The sequence below is a fragment of the Mauremys reevesii genome, linkage group 3 (genome assembly GCF_016161935.1).
Source record: "Mauremys reevesii isolate NIE-2019 linkage group 3, ASM1616193v1, whole genome shotgun sequence".
NCBI lineage: Eukaryota > Metazoa > Chordata > Testudines > Geoemydidae > Mauremys > Mauremys reevesii.
In genome coordinates this window covers 9,766,107-9,784,268 of record NC_052625.1, presented here as the reverse complement: position 1 = coordinate 9,784,268, position 18,162 = coordinate 9,766,107, and the positions used below count along the sequence as shown (strand labels likewise).

General features: G+C 43.2%; 1 protein-coding gene across 2 annotated transcripts in view; it reads right to left on the bottom strand.

Moving 5' to 3' along the window:
- PLCB4 (phospholipase C beta 4) overlaps positions 1-18,162 on the bottom strand; it is a 407,328-nt gene that overhangs the window by 295,974 nt on the left and 93,192 nt on the right. For both annotated transcript variants that reach the window (XM_039530679.1, XM_039530678.1), the window contains one exon: positions 11,465-11,524. The gene's annotated coding sequence lies outside the window, so the exon portion shown is untranslated. The remainder of the gene's footprint in view (positions 1-11,464; positions 11,525-18,162) is intronic.

Here is an 18,162-nt window from a genome sequence, read left to right as displayed (position 1 = left end):
ATGTTAATTATCTGATAACCCAGGCAGCAATTCCAAAACCATTTTCCCAACTGCCAGTTCAGAATGCAAAAAAAGAAAAAAACCTCATTGTCATCTTGTTTATAATACGGGCTTCCAAAGCCTGGGGTTCATCAAACGGTGAAAAGATGCACTTACGTAATGTAGAATAGTTTTACTCCCCCCCTTCTCATTTAAATGTTTAACAAAAATTCTGAATTTTGAAAAACAAATAATTAGAAGTCAAAAATATAAGCACATCTGAAAAGCGGAATTTGCATGTATTTTTAAGCAATACTCAGCATTCCATATGTTTTGCCTGTTTAACACAATGTAACCAGATAGCAGCCTCACCACTCCATGTACTCAAACAAGCAAGTCTTGGCAAAGGAACATTTGTACGCTGTGTTTCAGACCCAATAGCTCAATATTTGCTTCTAAGATCTGGCAGTTGCTTCTTTTTGGGAGTCACCTCCTACTTTTTTGGCTTACACAACCTGTTGAGTTTAGAAAATTTACACTTAATCGATCTGAGTGGTTGTACACAAACAGAACAGACGGAACTGTAAGAATCATCGTCGAAGCTTTGCATGGCAATTCACTTCGCCACATAGATATTTACATAGCCAGTAAAGAGAAATTCTTATGCCGAGCAGCACCCATGTGCTCTGATTCCAATTTTCACAGGCGTTGCAATCAAGGAGGATTTGTTTAGGTAAACAGTTGCCAACAAGGCAGGCTCCGTAACTACTAAACAAATGCCCTGTTTTCTAATCTCTGAGTCCTGTTAAATGGACTGTTAAATGGAGCGATGTGTGAACTGCAGCAGATAAAGTGGGAATCTCTTGGGGAAAAAAACGAAGGGTTCTCTCCAGAAATGGGCAAACCACAAAACATTTGTGGTTAGGGACTTAGGAACTTAAATGCCACTTTAGGGCCCATGTCCAAAATTTAGGTCCCACTTGCCTTCACAAAGCCACTGTTCAGCTGCTGCCTAACTCCAAAGGCATCGATGTGTCTAGGTGCCAACATTGTCACTAGTAACGTTTCCATAGTGCCTAAATTTCTACTGGGTATGAGCACAGCCACTTAAGTCCTGAAACCATCAGGCAGTTCGGCCTGACTCATGCGTAAGCCTCTGCAAGATTCACAAACTAGATTCTTCCCCACCTACCACACCTGCGAGACTGGATCTAGAGCAGTGGGTTTCAAACTTTTTTTCTGGCCACCCAGTTGAAGAAAAAATGTTGATGCCCATGATCCAAAGGAGCTGGAGATGAGGGGTTTAGGGTGTGAGAGGAGGCTCTGGGCTGGGGCAGAGGGTTGGGGTGCAGGAGGGGGTCAGGGCTCTGGGTGCAGGCTCTGGAGTGGGGCTGGGGATGAGTGGTTTGGGGTGCAGGAAGGGTCTCTGGATTTTGGGGTGGGGCTTAGGGCTGAGGCAGAGGATTGGGGCGCTGGGTTGGGGCACGGGCTTACCTCGGGCTGCTCCCGGTCAGCAGCGCAGTGGGGGTGCAGCGGCAGGCTTCCTAGCTGTCCTGGCATCATGGACCATGCTGCACCCCGGAAGCGGCCAGCAGCAGGTCCAGCTCCTATGTGGAGGCGCGTGCGCAGCTCTCACTCACAGGCACTGCCCCACCCAGCTCCCATTGGCCAGGAACCATCCAATGTTAGTGCGGAGCTGGTGCTTGGGGTAGGGGCAGTGCATGAAACCTCATAGCCCCCTCGCCTAGGAGCCGGACCTGCTGCTGACCACGTCTGGGGCACAGCGCAGTGTTGGAACAGACAGGGACTAGCCTGCCTGAACCAGGCAGCCCTGCTAACAGGAATTTTAACGGCCCGGTTGGTGGTGGTGAGCAGAGCTGCCGCGACCCAGTGCCTTACATTCCATGACCCAGTACTGGGTCGCGACCCGCAGTTTGAAAACCACTGATCTAGAAATCATGCTCTTAGGCGGCCTCTGAGCATGCCTACTGGAAAGGACCCAGCACAAAACACAGCCAAGGAGAAGTACCCCCTCTCCCCACCATAATCAATAGCCAGGCGGTTAGGGACCTTCACCCACAGTGTAGGAGACGCAGGTTCAAATCCCCCCCTCTACAGATATGGAGCAGTGACTTGAACTCAGATCTCCCACCTCTTGAGTAAGTTCCCTAATCACTGGGTATTCCAAGGTGGAGCGCTCTTGTTGAAGCTGTTCCACTTTGTATAAAATTTGGAACTAATGTTAAGCAAACACATTGGGAGTGGAAATCTATTGAGGAAAGGCATTTTGTGGAATTTTCTGTGGTGCTTGGTTCCAAACAGGTGGAAATACTGTACAAAACAACAAAAAAGCAGCTTCCCCCCCATTATCTCAGTCGTTTTCTTTCTAACCTCATATGAAAACAATAAAAGCATAAATCTGCAGCTGTCATGCACACAAGGTATGAATGTGGGCCAATCTGAAGAAAAATATCCACCGGGCAAATGTTCTGGCAGTTCTCAATGACAGGGCTCAGCATAAGGGTTGAGGAGGGGAGAAGAGGAGAAACAAATGAATAAAATATTTTATCCAAACTTAGTTGCCTACTGAATGAATTCTTGATTTTTTTTTCTTCTTCACATTTCTTACTTTTTTTCATTTTCTCTCCTCTCTCTCACTTTTACATCAGACCTTTCTGTATTTTTCTTTTTCTTTCTTCATTTATTTTGCATCTTGTCTGATATCTTCCATCATGTTTTTCCTCCTGCTTAGCCAAATTCTACTATTTATTCCTCCCTCCCTCTCTCACACACACACACAAACTCTGCCCCCACTGAAATTAGTGGCAAAATGCCCACTGACTTCAATGGTGTCATGATTTCACCCACAATCTCAGGTGACCATGAACCCAGCCCTCCACCCCACACATATGGAGAGAATCTCTCAGCCCTCAGTTACAAAAACTTCTACCACGCTAATACGCAGACACGCAACAATGTTTTCCCTTTCCAGATGTTTCCTTGGGCACTCAGTTCAAGTGCCTGAAGTTCATGCTTGTACCCTGGGCATATATGCATATGCATATATCTATATCTATATATATAGATATATATAGATATATATCTATATCTATATCTATCTCACAGTGATGGACACTTTACTAATCTAATCTATAACAGCTATATGCTCATTTCCTGATTAGGATAACATTAGGAAATAACCCACTTGTCAGAGACTACACTGAGGGGCGGGGGTGACATTAATTGTCACGCATTACACAATGTATATACACCTCTACCCCGATATAACAGGAACCAATATAACACAAATTCGGATATAACGCGGTAAAGCAGCGCTCCGGGGGGATCAAAGCAAGTTCGATATAACGCAGTTTCACCTATAATGCGGTAAGATTTTTTGGCTCCCGAGGACAGCGTTATATCAGGGTAGAGGTGTGTATATATTGGATTGTATCCCTCTCCCACAAACCGAACCCTTTATGTGCCACTTGTCTGCATATTGTCACTTCTTCAGGGCAGAGACCATGTCCTCATGTGTTTGTACAGAATGGGGTCCCAATCCTGGTTTGTGGCTCTGGGCACTACTGCAACATAAATAATCATATGATTTAAAATCTTTACATAACATTTTACAGAACACAATAAATTACCTCTCCTTCTTAAGGACAAAAAATAACACTGTGATGGAAAATTATATAAATAATCCATTAACAAAATTGCTGTATGAGAAAACCTTCTCAGCCAAAAACAATAGCTACTTAGCTTCAATTTTTGTTCATATGTACAGGTTCACAGGAGCAGCACGCAAGTGCCCAAGGGAAGCATTAGGCCTTTAAAAGGACATCAACAACTTTAAACAAAGATCACACAGCTAGCTCAAAATTTCTTACCTAACTATAGTAACATACAAGATCACCAGAAACACAGGAACTGCCAGACTGGATCAGACCTATGGTCCATCTAGTCCAGGAGCCTGTCTCTGACAATGGCTAGTACAGATACTTCAGAGGAAGGCAGATGTGGGATAATCTTCCTTGCACATTAGGTCTCATCCTAATTTTTAACAGTTAAAGATTGGCTTAATCCATGAAGCATGACATTTCTTATCCCTACCAAAATATTTGTTATCTTTAATTATGATAACTCTGGATAGTCTCAATAATCATACAAGTCTGCAACATCCTTTCCCCCCACCTCCCCATTTCTATAGAGTTCACTGACTTATATGAGTGCACCACAGTGTCTGGACTGCATAAATATTCCAATAAAATAAGAATACGGCTTGACAGTGACATTATTTTAGTACATTCGACTCCACCTAAGATGTGCATAAACTGTCTGACAAACAATCCGACAACCCACTAATGGCTATTTTGTCGCAAACCGGAAAGAGCGCTTCGTCAGCCCATTTTGCAGACCTCGTTGTGGTTTTCTCCCTTGGTTAATGGTTCCCACAGTCCCTCCTTCTCCTTCCAAAACATCAGTTCCTGATCTTCCTCCCCACTCACTCTGCAACTTGTTTACTCTTCCCACCTTGTATTCCTCCCCCACACACATACACACACCCCTCCTCGTTCACCTTTTCCAAGGAGGCTCTGATAACTGGATTTTGTGGTCATTAAACAAAACATTCTTTTGGAGGAAAAGTATGGGAAGTACATGGGCAGGAACAGCAGGGAGAATGTTGAAAATAATGTTTCATCTGGTTTTAGGAATCTTAGTTAGTTTTTCTTTTCCTTGTCTTTTTTTTTGGTTTTGTTTGTTTGTTTTACCCTGTTGGCTCCAAGTTTTAATGGCAGAAGAGAGTTTGAGCACTCTTAACCCAGAAATGTGGTAAGAATAAAATGATTTTTCTTATGAAAACCTTGTCCATCTGAAGAGCAAAAAGACAGTATACGAGCTGCCTCAGTAAGCTGTCCTCATTGCTCAAGAACAGAGGCTGACTTGTTCGAGGTAAAGAACTGCATTTCCAAAAGCCAGGGACCTCATGCATAACGGATTAGATAGATTGCAGGAGTCAATAGACCTGATTAAAAGAACAGTAGAAGGATTCATAGGAAGAATAGATGCTGTAGAGCCAGGGGTAACTGAGATGGAAAATTCAGCCCCAGGACAAAATTCCTTAATTGCAATGCTTATTAAAGACAATAAGAGGTTATCCAGTACGGTCAGGGATATCAAGACTATATCCAGGGTAAAAAAATTCCACTATTATGCATCTGAGAGTAATGAACTGGGCGATTTGGCAGAGGATGCAGTGGTCTCTAGCCAGAAAGTCTTAGTTGCCAATTCTGCTCTCAGATACTTGCCATCACTTTCATAGTGGGAGTAGTTGCCACGTATCGGATAATAGAATTGGGTCCTTAGCATACAACTGGGGAGCAAGTCTTTTAGGGACAGATCCTGTCCTCAGTTATACCAACATGGATCCAAAGTAATTAGACTGATGCCAATGGAGTTACTCCAGATCCACACTAGTATAAGGAGCAGAATTTGGCCCACAGTACTTCTGCAATCCTGGCAAAAGGATTACAAAGAGGTAAAAACTCATTAGGCTTGGTTCTCCTCACACTTGAACTGGTTTTACACCAATGTAACTCCACTGATTACAAAACAGGTTACTCCTGATTTACACCTGTGTGAGTAAGTGAAGACCAAGCAACTTGTTTGAAATACCATCAGAGCTTTATGAAAGTGCCTCCAGTCTTATTCCATTGTTCTGAAGGCTTCCAGAATTATCAATGAGTTGGCCTTCCAAAGCTAACAGGTATTTTCATGCCTGTCAAAGCAATGAAAGGACTTGCCTCCACCTAAAAAACAAAACAAAACTGAATCACGAGACAGTTTTGTACCAAGCATGGCTTCTGGAGTGGGGAGAGAATTACTATTCTTTTAAATTGCCAGAGGGCATCATGACATTTACAAAGGATCTGAAGCATAGGGAGGGAGCAGTTACTTCTTTCCAGTTACTAGACAGATAAAACATATATTGAAGCACTTGGAACCATTTCTTTCATTGTACTGTATTCAATGACATTTTGCCAATGCTATCGTGTGGTTGAGATTAGGGCTGTCAAGCGACTAAAAAAAAGTAATCCCGATTTATCGCGCAATAATAGAATACAAATTTTTTCAATATTTTTGGATGTTTTCACATTTTCAAATATAATGATTTCAATTACAACAGAGAATACAGAGTGGCCAGTGCTCACTTTAAATTTGTTTTATTACTAATATTTGCACTATTAAAAACAAAAGAAATAATATTTTTCAATTAACCTAAGACAAGTTCTGTAGTGCAAGCTCTTTATCATGAAAGTTGAACTTACAGATGGAGAATTATGTAAAAAAAAAAACAAAAAAAAACAACCCTGCATTCAAAAATTAAACAATGTAAAATTTTAGTGCCTGCAAGTCCACTCAGCCCTACTTCTTGTTCAGCCAGTCGCTCAGACAAACAAGTTTGTAAACCAGAAGTGGGCAGCATTATCTTCTGAAAATGTAAACAATGTCACCTGAAAGTGAGAACTGCTGTAGCCGGCGTCGCAAGATATTTATGCGCCAGATGCACTAAAGATTGAGATGTCCCTTCATGTTTCAACCACCATGCCAAGCAACATGCGTCCATGCTGATGATGGGTTCTGCTCAATAACAATCCAAAGCAGTGTGGACTGACGTATATTCATTTTCATTATCTGAGTGTGATGCCACCAGCAGAAGGTTGGTTTTCTTTTTTGGCGGTTCGGGTTTTTTGTTTCCACATTGGAATGCTGCTCTGTTAAGACTTCTGAAAGCATGCTCCACATCGCATCCCTCTCAGATTTTGGAAGGCATTTCAGATTCTTAAACTTTTGGTTGAGTGCTGTAGCTATCTTTAGAAATCTCACATTGGTACTGTCTTTGCGTTTTGTCAAATTTGCAGTGAAAGTGTTTTTAAAATGAACAACATGCGCTGGGTCATCATCCGATACCGCTATAACATGAAATATATGGCAGAAAGTGGGTAAAACAGAGCAGGGGACATACAATTCTCCCCCAAGGAGTTCAATCACAAATTTATTAATGCATTATTTTTTAACGGGCGTCATGGAATGCTAGCCGAAGCATGAAGGGGCATACGAATGTTTAGCATATCTGGCATGTAAATACCTTCCAAATGTCAGCTACAAAAGTGCCAAGCAAATGCCTGTTCTCACTTTCTGGAGACATTGTAAATAAGAAGAGGGCAGCATTATCTCCTGTAAATGTAAACAAACTTGTTGGTCTTAGTGATTGGCTGAACAAGAAGTAGGACTGAGTGGACTTCTAGGCACTGAAGTTTTACATTGTTTGAGTGCAATTATAGAACAAAATAAATCTACATTTGTAAATTGCACTTTCATGACAAAGAGATTGCACTACAGTACCTGTATGAGGTGAGTTGAGAAATACTATTTCTTTTTATCATTTCTACAGTGCTAATATTTGTAATAAAAAATAATATATACTTTGATTTCAATTACAACACAGAATACAATATCTATGAAAATGTAGAAAAATATCCAAAATATTTAATAAATGTCAACTGGTATTCTATTGTTTAACAATGTGATTAAAACTGCAAATAATCGGGATTAATTTTTTTAATTGCGATTAATTTCTTTGAATTAATCACCTGAGTTAACTGCAATTAATCAACAGCCCTAGTTGAGATATAATTTTGCAACCCCTTCTGTTTGAAGAGCGGTTTTGGTGAACTTTTCAGTTGAGAAATGTTTGCAGGATTTTTCTTGGGTTTTTTTAAATAAGCTTTATATCATGTGTTCTCTCAGATCACTCAGATGTATGAAGGAAACAGATTGAGCTTAAATACCTTTACTATTACGGGCCAGTTTTTGGAGGATCCTTAAGCCATTTTGAAGCCACAATTAACTGCAGATACAGAATCTTACACCTAGATGTCTAAGTGCCCAATTTGTGCATAAACTCAAGTACATACATATCGAAACAGTCGCACAATTAATTGCGCCAACTGAAAAAAAGGAGGCATGTTTTAAAACAAATGTTAGGCTCTCTCCCTCCATCTGTGCCTTCATCACAAAAAGTGAAGTTGGAATCCCTAATTTTGCCTTCTCCCCTCTGAAAACGGCCTGCCCTAATTTCTGCCTTCCTGTACAAAGCCTCGTAGGGTCAAATCCTGCCCTGACTTACGCCCCATACAACCTCGAGGAAATCAGCTGGTGTTTGGGGCTTAATGAAGTCAGTGAGGTTGTTCCGGTGCCATGTGTAGTTATGTTTTTTCATTATTTTATTCAGAAATGCCAACCCCACGGACTTCCCCCTTCCCCCTTTTTTCATACCCTCCGCCATACACGAATGAAAGGAAAAACCCTGATCTACAGAAAAATTCATCTCCAACTGGCTGAGCTCCCCAATTCTGCCACACCTGCTCTATGGAAGGGCAGCCAATCAACACTGCTGCACATGCTAAATGGGATTACTGGTGCGTCTCCATGTAGCACAGGCAGCGGGGGGGGGGGTTCCATCCCAAGCCCCCTTCCTCTCTGTTATGTAAACAAAAGATTGGAGCTGCTCCTGGATTGTGCAGCCCTTAGATACAAGAACTAGTCCTAATGCCAACCCCCAGGCATCATGGTACTATATCCCACACTCCACGTGGGTGGAGAACCTGTCTAGCTACTCCCTGGGCTCCATATATGACCAGCAAGAAAAAACCCTTATTCCCTGGACCAGTGGGACCTCAGACTCTTTCCCTGCCCTGAGCCCAGGAGAAGGGCAGACATGGACTCCACACCAAGGAGAGGTGTTCAAAGCCCACACACCACTCACAGGCATGTCAATGCTACCGCATGTAAATTTATGTACAGTTCTCTCTCCATCGGTATCTATTGGCAGGGATGGTTATCGGAACTGAATCTGAATGTTCTGCATTGAAGGAGACACTGGCCAACAGCATTTCCAAGAGGGAGAGCAGTACGGAAGAACACAAAGGAGTACCAAGGGAACTAACTCATGATGGCATCGCTTGGTTTTTAGTACCCTATGTTTTTAGCATGTTAGCTACCTGAAAAACTGCTTCTCTCCCCATGCAACTCTGAGATTTGGATGAAGTGTTCCGCTAGAGACCCCTAGATTTGAATGCTCCGGGGGAAGAGCCAAGGAATTTTTGGCAGAAGGCCTTTGAACCAAACTCTGCTCTCATTTGCTTGGTGTAAATCTAGAAACTCTGGACTTTGCTTTCCCAAAGTCTGTGGACCTTCAGGATTCGGTGTAAAGCTTATACCCAAATTCAGATGTGCCCGAACGGTGGTCCAAGTTTATACAACCAGAGTAAATGGGTTGAATATGGGGACAAGTGCTAAATACTGCCCTCTACACCAACCCGTGCAAAATGAGTAACTCACACCCAGAGAGAAAAAGAAGGGAGTTTAGCAAGAACAGCAACTTACAGCAGGGTGTAAACAAATAAACAAAGGCAGCCTCCCCATCTTATCTTACATCTTCAGTTAGTTGTTTTAACCACAACAGATAAGTAACTTAGCCCGGCAATTATATCACTTCTGAATTCAGTCCTGAGTCTTCAGTGGGAGTTATCACTTCCACTTCCCCTACACCAGGGAAGAACCTGGCTCCATCTGTCTACTCAGACTTCTGCTGTAAGGGTTGTCGGGGTGTGTTTATGTTAATTGATAATTTCCAAGGAAGAGTCTATTTTTGGTTGACGTAAGTTAATATTTTTGTTTTTAATTGTTTTAGCTAAGTGGACGTGTGCCCAGAGGAGAATCACAGTGGGAGCATTTTAATAATTTAAAAACAAACCAAGCAACAGCGAGAGAACATTGGGTCAGAGTGCAACAGTCCCCGAAATCACATTGCACAGTGTAGGGGTACACTGGACACCAAAAGGAGCTGAAGCCAGGAGGCAGATCACCCTAGACAGCAAATGCATTTTAATTTGATGGTTCAGTGTCAGAACCCACACGCTTCTAGAAAGACATGCATAGCTCTGACACTACAAGCTGTTAGGTAGCTCTGCCTATTTACTGAAGATCAGTATTCGACACTGTGCTCAACAATTCACATCACTTTTACAATGACTAACCCCCATGACCACAAGTTACATATAACACACTAGATCCAGCTACACCACTGCCAGTCATTGTTCATTTACCCTTTTTTAATTCTAACTTTTTGCAAGGAGCCTCTTCAAGCATAAGGGTGCAAGCAAGGTCCCATCCTTCTAGATGTTCACAGAGTCAGAGTTTAAGGCCAGGAGGAACCACCAGATCATCTAGGCTGACCTCTTGTATGTGGCAGGTCACTAAATACCACCCAGCCACCTGCACAATGAACCCCAAAACCAGAATTAGCCCAAGGGTATTACAGCCCTGACTTTCACCTCTAATATTTTCCAAGGCCCACCTCTCCAAATGATCCCACCTCTGCAGGGCTCCCCCCTCCAATCAGAAGGTTTAAATGCCTTTATAGTCTAAGAACCATCTCAGTATCCATCACATGCCAGAAGAGCCTCACGGGGTGGTGCTGTTACACATTTATTAACTGCAGAAACATAAAAAATAAAATATATCTATTTCACACTCAATCACTAATATTTCACCATTCTTTGCACTGAAATAAGTTCTACATTCAACTCGCACGTGGAGCATCATCTCCTTGCTTATGCACACTGATATGATCATGGACAGACATCAAAGGGGCCCACTTCAGCCAAACGGATCAGGTTATGCAGAGGAGGCAATTCCACCACGTGCGCTGGTATCACATGACTTGCTGTTACACACAGTTTGGGGACACCTGAAAGAATGGTGGTGGTTGTCTGAGTTTTTGGCCTACTCAGCCAGGAACCAGTTGTTGAAGCAGGACAGTGTTGCTCGGAACTGCCTCTGACCGATGTTGGGAGCAAATACAGTGAGATCCTGGCTGCTGGAGGGGCACACCAGCAATATTCAAGGCTAGCAGCACAGGTGAGATTTTTCCCTACGTGGAGATAAAATTAACTGTCGGGAGTGGCAGGTGCTCACAAGCCCACAGAGGGGGTTAATGCCCCTTTCCTGTACATTTGACACTTGAATGAGGCCTGGTGGTTGCTTCATGAAGTGGCTTGCTCGGGCCTGGGAATAAGATGGGTCTCGGAAGCCCAGGAAATGTTAGGATGCTATGGATTTGAGAATCAAAAAAGTGAAGGGGGCACCCTCCGCCCCCATTCACCACTGTCAGGACTGGTTGCTTTTAGGAGATATTTTAAAGCTCAGTAAATTTGCAGCAAATGGTGTGTCCATGCTCATTGACCCTTATTGTTCTCATTTCCAAACAGCCATTCTTTGCTCTGGAATAAGTTCCATTTTCTACTAACATTAACCACAAGCCATAGCAGCATTAAGCTGTATTTTGAACTGGAGTCATCTACAAACACTGTATTAAAAAATGCTAAAAAAAAGGAAAAAAAGGAAAAAAGACATCTACCTTTGTAAACCAACAATCACTTTGTAGAGGTTTCCATGGTGGAGAAATTGCTGCTTTCCCCTAAAAAGCAAAAAACAAAAGAGATGTTTTTTCAGAAACAAAGATACTATATCTGAAAGTTCTCAAAGCTGTAAATTAAATATATAAAAGAACATCGTGCCTATTTTAAAAACAGCAAATTCAAAGAACAGTCATTGCTTATACAAATTAAAAAACTAGTCTGTGCTTATCCTAACAAAATACAATATATTATTCAAAATGGCATCATTTTTCCAATACATTCCTTCCCCCCCGCCCACCGCTGGATGAGATGATGTGCAGTATTGCAGTTTACATCAAAACATTGTTGATTGGTGTTAATTTTACTTTGAAATTCCCTTATACAGTGGTTATCAAAATAAAAACAAAATATGAGCCATAGCCTATGGGTGAGTCTTTGACATGTTGTATCAGTTTTTTCTAAAACATTTAGGCCAGACTGTAACCTTCTAATGATGCTCAGTGTGTAGCTGTGCTGACCCAGAGGCAGGACAGGAATCATCTGATTTCAACGCCGAGGTTCACAATCCCTGCCTCCCCCTGGCTCTAAGGCAGGATATAAAGTGACTGTGCAGCACAGGCAAGTACGCTAGAGGGGGATGGAACTAAGGCTCCATCCACTCCCACCCCTGGCAGACCACTCCCCACCCACTTGTGCGGGAAAGGAATTAGCAGCCCATAGGAATGCAGCACAGGTAGCCAACAGAGGGCAGTGAAGTGGCTCACTCCACCCCCTCACTCCCTCGTATGGGAGCACAGCCAGGCCCCCAACTGAGCCTTCAGTAACTACCGATCACATTTTAATATATTAAGTACCCCTCTACCTTGATATAACAAGACCTGATATAACACGAATTCGGATATAACGCAGTAAAGCAGCTCCGGGGGGGCGGGGCTGCGCACTCTGGTAGATCAAAGCAAGTTCAATATAATGCAGTTTCACCTATAACGCGGTAAGATTTTTTTGGCTTCCAAGGACAGCGTTATATCGGGGTAGAGGTGTATCTGCAGTATACACCACGCAGCAGTTTCATTGCTTACTGGGTGAAACTGACCCCTTGCACTCTCTTGAACAAACTCACGGTTCAAGCGGTGAGGAGGGATTTGCACAACTCTAGTGAATTTCATCCTATACGAACATTGTAAATTGCTTTGGTTTTGTTGTTAGTTTACAAAAAAACAGTCCAACAACAAATGCACTATACTGATTTGCACATTAAATCATGCACACGCTGGAGAGCTCAAAATACAATGAACACTCATATGGGGGTAATTCCTGGAGTAAGAAGCCAGGGAAGGAATTAAAGGAATAGGAGTGGGAAAGGGAAAAAGAAAATCTCCTTTCAAAAAGCTGTCTGAATCTGGACTTAGATGAGACCATGGTGTTATCAAAAGTATCTGAAGTCATCTAGGTCCCTATCCGTGGCCCCACAAAGTCGCGGGACCTCCTGGTCAACCTCCTCCTCGCCCTGGCTAAAATGGCCATCTACGTGACCAGGAAGAGGAGGTTGGCCAATGGAGACTCCTGCGACTGTGGGGCTTGTTTCCGATCCTTAGTCCATTCACGTCTCCGGGCAGAGTTCCTCTGGGCGGCGTCCGCTGGCTCCCTTGACGCCTTCGAGGAGCAGTGGGCGCTGTCCGGGGTCCTCTGCTCGGTGTCCCCGTCAGGCTCCCTTCTTATGACCCTTTGACCGCACTCCTGTCCCTGTTCTTTTATTAGTTGTCCCCCGCAATTAGTGGGTTTCTGAGGCCCTGTGGAACCTCCCCTTAGGCTGGGGGGGGTGGGGGAATCCGTTAGCATGTTTCCCAGAAACCCAATAGATTTTAGAATCTGCTAAAATATTTATTTCCAGTCATGTTTAAACAGATTAATACAGTTCACTGTCATGACTCCCAATAAATCTGTATTAATAACTCCTAAATAATTGTACAAAGCTTACTTCTTCCTCTCTTTTAATTTAATCTTTTTCTACAAAGCAAAAAAAATAATTAAAACACAAAAGTCATTGTATCCACTTGGCATGTCGTTGGGACTAATTCTGAGCTGGTGCCTTTCAAAATCTTGAGGAAAAGAAAGTGATATAAAAAAGAAGACCTATGACTGTTTAATACATTTATCCTATCCAGTTCTAATAACTTTTTTTATGTTTTTCCACCATTATTATATTTTTAACTATTTAACACCAAAGCGGCCAGATCTGGGAGCGCATGATGACCAGAATCTCCTCAAAATTGCTCTAAGAATGAGGCTGCTGGCTAGTCTATATTTTGCAGACAGTTGCAACTATTAGACATCTGCCCCCACATTTTTGTTTAATATACATCTTGCTGAAATGAATAACACTGCATTCTAAGTGAATATCACTCCATTCGAAACTGCTTAGCCATGCACAATAGTGTAGTGGCAGAGGACCCTGTGTTACCTAGTTCAATACCCGGCCAGCAGAGAGCGCCGTAATGCCAAAGATAAATAGAACGACACCCTAAGTGGCAGAGGCGACCACTCTCAGGAGACAGCCAGAGGCTATGTGACAGCAAGAGCAGCAATGCGGCTGTGGAGGAAAGGCTGGACAACCTAAAAGCTGTGACAGGCAGGCTGGGCAGAGACATACCCTCAGCAGGAGGTCAGCATGGAGGGATCCCAAGGAGACTCTTGCCTTTATACCCCAGGACTGGACTGCCCCTAGAGGCTGAATGAGGGACTGCTGGGTTGACTTTTGTTGTAACCGTTAAAGCACTGAGCCTGGGGACATCTGCACCTTTTATTTCTGGCAGCTGTAGTAAAAGTAGCCTCTGTTACTCCAAGTGTTTATGGGAAGCCACCAGGGGCTAGAGCATCGTGCCCCCACTGCAGGGGGCACTAAGATACAAACGATGCCTCCCCTCCACCAAGCTATGCGACCTCGAGGGAGAACCACAGAGAGCGACCAGCCAAAGTCTCCAGCCACAGGGATAGGAGCAGCTCCAACTCTTTGCCTCAGCTTTGTTCCACACCTTCCTTTCCTACCTTCTGCTCCCCCTCAGCCCCTTCCCTTTGAGCCGATCCCCGCCTAATGAAATCCACCCTCCCCCCAAAAAATCATGGAACTAACATGCCATTTGCTACCATCACATTGCTCACTCTGCTTGGGAGTTCTACTGCTTCCCCCGCCCTGAATCTGTCTGGTCTATTCAGACTGTAAGTGCCATGACTGCTTTTGTACAGCACCCAGCACAATGGGGCCCCATTCTCAGTTGGCTCTTGTACCACCATAATGCACACAATTAGTGATCATAACAATGTACAGCACCTAGCACACCAGAGTCCTGGTATTTCACTAGGACTCTAGATACTACAATAATAATTACATAATCATGGAGTGGCTACAGTGTTTGCCTCTGGGGCCATGGTACACAGACCACCATGCCAGGTATGCAAGGAGAACTGTATCACAGCACCTCACAGTCATACCCCACACTGGTGTTGCTTACAGTGATTTTAGGCTGTGTTGTTAGTAACAGTAAATCACTTGATTGAAGACTACACTGAATTCTCTCCAAGCTGCCAGAGGTGTACAGCAATTCCCACCAGAATTGAAACCATTCCAGAAATATAAACACAGTCTGAGGGGACAACAGTTGAGGGGGTTGGTTGTTCCGTTTTCACTAAATATTGACAATGTGTTCTTCCAGTAAAAGAAAACAAAAGCTTGCTTTACTTTAAAAAAAAAATAGCTCCAACGCCTCTGCTTACCCCAATGCACCTTTATATTGGTCTCACTATTGCACAATCGCACACAGAAGACTAACCCAGTTTCTACAGTTGTTTCTAGGGACAAGTGAAATCAGCTCACGGCACAGAACAATTAACTCACTACTCAAAACATGCTGCTGTAGGGAAAACGATGCAAGACATAACAATAATATCTTAATACATAAACAGATCATTCCAACAGTCTGTAAGATACATGATGGATATTTTTATTCTGCATCTACAGATTCTGGGCCAAATTCAACTCAGTTATACCAGTCTAAATCCAGGGTAAATCCACCAGTCACTTGCATTACTCCAGACTTAATGTATATAACACAGCAGAATTTGGCCCAAAATTCCTATCGTCTGTCATTTATAGCCTTTCTGGGGGGAAATTACCTTTGGGTCTGAAATTTCTAATGTTCTATTTCGGCCCATGACTGACATGTTGGAAAGTTTAATGAAAAAAAAAATTCAGCTTCTGTTTCTTTGTACAAATAGAAATAAAGTCTCTCTTTCACCAGTTTAGCATTTTTCAGAGGCTTGTTTCTGCTCAGAAACGCCAATGGCCTTTTTAGTGAGAGGGTAAACTCTTTGGGGCAAGGACTTCGAACCAGATTCAAGACTCGGTTGCACTCATGGAAATGCCGAGTGACCACCGATTTCAATGGCCGGAACAGCCCACAGCTGCTACTTCAAGTTTATCCTCACACCACCGTTGGTTGTAAAGTCAGTGCAGTCACGGACATGACCTAAGTAAGGTTCTCACTTCTCTCATGCCATAAAGAAAAATAAAATATGGAGGGATAAATAAGTTGACCCTATATATCTTGCTACATACCAAGCTCTTCAAAGGTGGTCACTAACCATGGGCTCCTCACTTTCTAGGCACCTGACTTGAGACCCTAGGGTCTGCATTGCAGAACTGTTGGGCACTCACATCTCAGAACTGAACTCAATGGGAGCTGTGCTTTGAACACATATAGGGCTATAGATGCCTAAATACACCGTAAAATTGTGGGCTAGGCATCTCAGTGTAGGCATTCAGAATTAGTGGAAACTTTTGACCTTTCATTCTGTGCCCTCAGCGCCCCCTCTGTAAAATGTGGAGTTGTGAAGTTAAATGACTTTGTGTGTGTGAAGCACTCAGATACTAGAGTGCTACAGAAAAGCCCATGAGAAAATTCATGTTCTGTCTTCAGAGGAGGGCTTGAATAGCGTGTACTAAAGAAGGCACCGGGCAACACACTGAACAATTATTTATTTGAAGAGAGAGCACACACTGTGCCTCATTAAATATATTTCTCTCTCAATATTACACAACACACAGCATTGCATAGCTGAAGCATGAAGGTTCCCATCCCTAGATAACCAGTAGCCCATCTAAGGCTCTGGAAGCAAACAGCCAACCATCGCTAGCTGGAAATCATGACCAGACCCATTAAATTTAAGCCTCCTGACAGCAGCCTATCCATCTCAGAATCTCTGGAGCTTGAATGATGAAGGGAGGCTGATTCACTGGGCTTTGCAAATGGATCCCATGGCACACTGAAGAACTAATCCCAAAATTGCACTGGGCCCAGGATTTGTGGAAAAGCAGGAGGGATTCTTCCGGAAATGGAAAGGCTGGACCCATAGTAGACAGGAAGAGGGGGTTACATCCGGTCACTTAAAGCTACAAAGGACCTAATCCAGTTGGCCTTCTTTCCAGAGTTTCTCTGAGATAATGTGGACAGACAAGCTAAACAACATTCCTGGCTGTAGGACATTAATAAGGATTGCAGATACCCATATATAACCCTAAAAATCAGCTCTGGCAATGTCCCATATCACACAGGCAAAAATAAAAGAACCATCGGGTCATACTGCCAGTCCTTTCCCTATTCCTATACTTGGGTATATACATGGTCAATGTTCCCAAAATGGCCAAGACAATTTTCAGACTCTTTCTTTACAGTTTCTCTATTAATGACCTTATGGACCCAAGAGACACTCTGTCCACTGCTAGTTCTTTGATAAAGTGGTGGCAGCTGGTACAAGGCCTGTGGCCAGGAAATTTTCCTCACCAAAACAACATTAAGTCACCATTCTGCTTCTTACCAACACTTATCCAAAGATAGACACTGCCAGATTTTGCTTTCAGGGAAGCTTACTGCTTTGACAAAGCTGAGCTCTTCACAGTTTTATATGCAGCTTTGGAGAAACTTCAGCTCATTCCTGCAATGGAGGGTTACCAGGAACACTGGTCTGTCATCTGTGACACATTCTACACACATATATCAATTACTCTCTCCCGTTCAAAGTCCTGCACGACTTGAGTCATTTGGAATATTTCAAGTATTAACCCAGAGACTCAGCCATGTCCTCGCCCACACAAAAAACCAAAAGGCCCCAGCACAAACCAGACTTATTAGGGCACTGGGCTGGCTACCACTGGTGGCATGAGCTCTGGTTGTCCTCCAGGAAGGCAAGCAAATTGTAGCCCCTGACCCAGAAAGAGAAAGCCATACACACTTGCGTAACCCCAGACATTTCTTTGTCTCCTTGCCCTCACATCTGAAGAAGTCAAAAACAGAGGGGCACTTAATAGTAGCCAAGTACACAATTTGGCCTGAACCACCTCTGTTACTGGTGATAATGCAATAGGGTTACAGCTGTTTGATGATACCCTGTATAAGTTCCAGTGTGGAGTGGTAGGTGACAGCTAGCGGTGTGCAGTTGGAGGAGGTTTTATTTCTGTTTTGGAGCAAGTCAACCCATACTCAATGACAAAAATCTTTCCTGAATCCCCATTTCTGGCTTTCAAACAGCTCCCCAAACTCTCCAAGATCATCATCATAAGCAGGCTCCCCACAGATCAGGACACATTTGCTCAAAGTGGCGCCAGACCCTGCCAGAAAAACACATGCAAAACCAGCAGACACTT